Below are 6083 nucleotides of genomic sequence, written 5' to 3' on the forward strand. Positions count from 1 at the left end.
GTGGACCTGTGAATCCTGAAGGCGCAGACAGAGCAACTCAACAAGTTTGTAGTGTGCAAATTTGATACGCCAAGTGGCCGTAGTGGAGCTGCAATCAATTGTTTTAGCAAAAGGGAGGATATGAAGGAGCGTGCACAAGTGGTGTGGTGGTATGCAGAGACAAAATCGGCGACCCAAGTGCAAAGAAACTTTCGTCGAGTTTACAACAAAGCGCCCCCGTCGTTCAAGACTATAAAGATGTGGTGTGATCAGTATTTGGCTACTGGGAGTGTTGCGAAAGGGCATGGTGGTGGTAAGCCTGGGATCGCGAACATCATGTGGAATAAGTGCGGCGGTCATTCGAACAAAGTCCACAGAAGTCAGTGCGACAGGCAGCACGAGAACTTCGTATGAAACGTCCAACAGTGCACAAAGTGCTTCATCAGCGATTACGTTTGTACGAATATAAAGTGCAGGTTGTGCAAGAAATCAAGCCTGATGATCGACCAAAGCGAGAAGAATTTGCATGTGTCATGTTAGATCACATTGCAGCGGACGAGACATTTTTATCACGCGTGATGTTTACTGACGAGGCAACCTTTCACGTGTCAGGGACTGTCAATCGTCACAATGTGCGCATCTGGGGGTCCGAAAATCCACATGCACCTAGGGAACACATGCGCGACAGTCCGAAAGTTAATGTGTGGTGTGGTTTGATGATAAATCGCATTGTTGGGCCGTTTTTCTTTCAGGAGCCGACTGTGGATGGAGCCATCTACCTGGACATGTTGGAACAATTTGCCGTGCCACAGATAACAGACCTGCAGCCAAATGTGATGTTTCAACAGGACGGTGCACCACCCCATTGGGGCCTTGATGTCCGAAACTTTTTAAATGACACATTCCCGCAACGATGGATTGGCCGTGGAGGTCCAATTCCTTGGCCGCCACGTTCGCCCGACATAACCCCCCTCGATTTTTTCTTGTGGGGTTATGTGAAAGACCGGGTACACGCTACACCAGTAAAGGACCTGCAAGACTTGAAACAGCGCAGAAGAATTGTCATCAACTCTGTCACAGAACGGATACCCCGCAACACATGGCACGAAATCAATTATAGACTCGATATTCTTCGCGCTACCCGTGGCGCCCATGCTTAAGTATACTGAACTGTCCACCTGCGTATGAAAACTTGATGAGCTGCTGTATGATTTCCCTGTATTTGTTCGTCAATAAATTGTTTCCTCTCAGATTTTATGAGTGCAGATGTTGTAGTCTCATTGTGGACACCCTGTATATTACAAACTTCCACTTTCTTTCTGAGAATTTAATGACATACATCATTAAGGAACAACCACTTCATAGTTACATACACATAATTACGCAGTATAAACTACTTACAATCGATATTGGTGTTAGAGGGCATCCAAGAGACGAATACACTAAGCAGATTCAGAAGATATAGGCTGCAGTTGTCACTTGGAAATGAAGCTTGCACAGGATAGAGTAGCATGGACAGCTCCATCAAACCAATTTCTGGACCGAAGACCACAACAACAACAGAAATTTATTCTGTAGCTAACATGAGATTCCTTTTAGTACACATGTGGATGACTTCATACTTTTCATGATTTAGGGTCAATTGTCACTTTTTGTACCACATAAATATTTTGTCTAGATCATTTTGAACCGTGTATTGAATGAGCACTTCAGCACAGTTGTACGAGGGTCACTCCAAAAGAAATGCACACTATTTTTTTTAAATCCATCTTTTATTCGACGTGTTGGAAAGTTTTTCAGTGTGTAGATACATACTTTAGGAACAATATTTTCATTTCTCGACATAATTTCCAACCCTCTCAACTGCCTTACGCCATCTTGGAACCAGCTCCTGTATACCCGCACGGTAAAATTCTGGACCAACCTGCTGGAGCCACTGTTTGGCAGCGTGCATAAGGGAGTCATCATCTTGAAATCTTGTTCCACAAAGAGAGTCTTTCAGTTTCCCAAAGAGATGATAGTCACATGGAGCCAGGTCAGGACTATAAGGTGGGTGTTTCAGTGTTGTCCGTCCGAGTTTTGTGATCGCTGCCATGGTTTTTTGACTGACATGTGGCCGTGCATTGTCGTGCAACAGCAAAACATCCTGCTTTTGCCGATGTGGTCGAACACGACTCAGTCAAGCTGGATGTTTCTTCAGTGTCGTCACAGTGCATCAGAATTTATGGTGGTTCCACTTGGCATGATGTTCACAAGCAAGATTCCTTCGGAATCGAAAAACACTGTAGCCATAACTTTTCCAGGAGAATGTGTGCTTTTGAATTTTTTTTTCTTGGGTGAATTTGCATGATGCCACTCCATTGATTGCCTCTTCGTCTCTGGTGAAAAATGATGGAGCCATATTTCCCCACCTATCACAATTCTTCCAAGAAATTCATCTCCACCATTCTAGTACTCTTCCAAAAGTTCGCTGCATACCGTGTTTCTTGTTTCTTTCTGGTCCACTGTCAACATCCTTGGAACGCACTTGGCACAAACCATTTTTAACGCCAACACTTTCAGTATTCCTCAAACACTTCCTTCCCCTATCCCAACGTAGCGTGACAATTCGTTCACTGTGATGCGTCTGTCAGCAGTCACCAATTCGCTAACTCTCTGCACATTGCCTGGAGTGTGTGCAGTACGAGGCCTGCCGCTGCGAGGACAATCCTCAATATTGCCGTGCCCGCTTTCGTCACGTAACCTGCTTGCCCACCGACTAACTGCACTGCGATCGACAGCAGCATCTCCGTACACCTTTTTCAATGTCTTGTGGATGTTTCCCACTGTCTTGTTTCCACAGCACAGGAATTCTATGACAGCACGTTGCTTCTGACGAACGTCAAGTGTAGCAGCCATCTTGAAGACATGCTGTGACAGCGCCACTCACGGGAACAGGTTGAACTAAGTTTGAAAACAAGTGGGAAGGATGTATCTACACACTGTAAAACTTTCGCACATGCAGAATGAAAACTGTATTTTTACAAAAATAGTGTGCATTTCTTTTGGAGTGACCCTCGTATGATACATATGTGAATTCCTGACTTTGGCAGAGCAGTGGCGCATAGCAGTGGCAAGCACGTGGCGGCAGTCTGGTCTCACACACTTATGTTGAATGCTCTTTATAAATTATTCTTGACGACGTATTATCCTCGTTTTAGAGCCATTCCATCATAACAAGAGCACCATACGACGTCAGAAACCACATCAGAGGCAATTTCAATATAAATTGGCTTTGAAATGTCTCACTTGGCACCCTCGATGTTAACCGTGCAACGGCTAGCCACTGACTGCGTAGCATGCCTTCCTATTAGCCGCCGAGATCGACCACCAAAACCACCTTTTAATGCACGCCAGGCCACTTCCGTAGCGGAAGGTGTTCCCTACACCTTTTATACTATACAGTACAAATTCGCTAACCATGAACCACCATTCAAAGTACAATTTCTCTTTCTGAACATACATATTTTACATATTTTACAAAAGTTTCGTTATTGTTAAACATCATTTTAGTTTCCATAATACATATATTACTAACTTCAACTTTCTTTCTGAGAATTCAATGACTTTAATAGTAAAGGAAAACCACTTCATAGTTACATACACACAATTACACAGTATAAACTACTTATAATCCATATTGGTGTTAGAGGGTGAACAAGAGGTGGATACACTAAGCAGATTGAGAAGGATATAGGTTGCAGTTGTCACTTGGAGATGAAGCTTCCACAGGATAGAGTGGCATGGACAGCTCCATCAAACCTATTGCTGGACTGAAGACCACAACAACGACAGAAATTTACTCTGTAGCCAAAATGTGATTCCTTTTAGTAAGCTTGTGGATGACTTCATACTTTTCATGATTCAGTTGCCACTTTTCGTACCACATAGATATTTTGTATACATAATTTTGAACCGTGTATTGAATGAGTACTTCAGCACAGTTGCAGTCACAGTATTACAGGGGAGGATCAATTTTGTACTGGATCTGCCGGAAGGTAACAAAGTCACTCGATCGTAGAACATAGTACTTTCCCCACGTATTACAGCACATATTCAACCTGGACTGCTTAGACCCCTCGTCTTCCTGTTAAACTTGGGAAGGAAAACAAAATACCACGGAAGTGGTGGCAACGCGGCAATATTCGTGGCGGTAACCGAGGGCAGGCTCGGCGTGGCCTTTGGCTCACCTGCGGCCGGCTGACCGCCACCGCGGCCGCCACCGCCACCGCAGCCTGCGCTACGCTGCGCAAAGGGACCGCGATACAGCGCTACACGGGGGGCCCTTGTGTGGGTGGGCTGCAGCGCGGCACCACGCCGCGGCAGACCGCAGCGTCCGGGGCCGGCGCGTTGCTGCGCAGCGATGCATATCCCCCAGGCGCTCTGGAGATCGCTAACACAGAGCTGATGTTCGTTCAGCTTTCAAATATTCCAAAACGTTAACACAGTGATGTTTCAGCAATAAATTAAGCAATATCCTGACTGGGTTGTAAGTTATTGAGAAAGGAATTGTATCAGACAGTCACTAGTTATGTAATCAAATTCATTTTATTATCATTTACCAATTTTGGATGTTCTCACACACCTCTCCGGAAGGTGCACATTTCCTTCTTTCTTTCCGTAAGTGTGACAATCACAATATTATTACAGTCCATTGTAAACACAGCTGACAAAAATACAAGATAAATTTTTTTAGCACAGTACAAAACACGAATTATTCTACTGAAAGTAGTTTTTCTCTGTGATTTTTCGTATCATGCCTTGACTTCTGTGATGTCTGGAAATATTTTAAATTTTTATTGGATGCGAGAATGCGGTATTTATTTGTCAGCATGACTGGGGATGCAATTTTTACCAAACACAACTGTTTATGTTTCAATTATCTTGACTAGTGATTTTGGTAGTTCTCAAATTTTCCAGCTACAACCTTTCCTTTCCTTCTCACTCTACAGTGGCAGCACATACGTTTGTGACACATGAGAAGTATTGGAAAAAAATCTGTTTCCTCATAAGACTTCTTACTGTAGACTTCTTTCAGGTGCCTTGCCTGTCAACTGCAATTTCTCGATCGCAACACCCCTGTAATACAAGATGATATCCGAGAGAGAAATTTGAAACAACGAGATCATATTCTTGAACTAAATTAGAACTATATTAATACCTTTAGCTGTTGACGGGGACAGGTGAAAATGTGTGCTCCAACCGGGACTCGAACCCGGGATCTCCTGCTTACATGGCAGACGCTCTATCCATCTGAGCCACCGAGGGCACTGACTGCAGGGACCATCTCGCGCACGTCTCCCGCGGGACCCACATTCGCACCTTGTATGTCCACACACTACATTTGTAGTGTCCCACCGCAACACACTTATTACTCGTGGAAGACATTCTTACCAAGTCCCGTAAGAGTTCGGGGAATATGTGTGCACCTGCACAGAAAAAGAAGGTAATGGCCGTTATTGCCGGAACTATATACTCATATGGACATGACAGACACTATATCCATATAAGTATATATTCTTGAACTGGTGTTTTCAAATTTTCTAAGACGAAATTCTCCAGAAGTTTTGAAATCAGAATAATAAAAATGTTTCTTCCTGACAGCAGTCTTTCAGATCTCACAAACGTTGCTTTTTACCTAACTCGGAAGAATTGCCTGGCCGTCAGTTAAGTTCCTGACAGCTATAACAGTCTAATTCCACTCGTCACACGCAAATCACTCCATTTGTCACACGGTGTTTAACACGGATAGCACTACGAAATGAGTAGTATACACCAACTCAGTTGTGACTCTAACATCAAAGTTCGTACAAATAAATCAGAAAATTTATCGAACACATCGGAGGCAGAGGCGTGGAGAGATGGGGGGACAACGTAGCGTAACACGCATCACATCTTGTCCGCGGCCCACTTTGGCAGATGTCTTAACCGTCGCAGACGGCTTTTAAGCCCGCATCTCGTGGTCGTGCGGTAGCGTTCTCGCTTCCCGCGCCCGGGTTCCCGGGTTCGATTCCCGGCGGGGTCAGGGATTTTCTCTGCCTCGTGATGGCTGGGTGTTGTGTGAT

Source organism: Schistocerca nitens, chromosome 1, assembly GCF_023898315.1.
Source record: "Schistocerca nitens isolate TAMUIC-IGC-003100 chromosome 1, iqSchNite1.1, whole genome shotgun sequence".
Lineage (NCBI taxonomy): Eukaryota > Metazoa > Arthropoda > Insecta > Orthoptera > Acrididae > Schistocerca > Schistocerca nitens.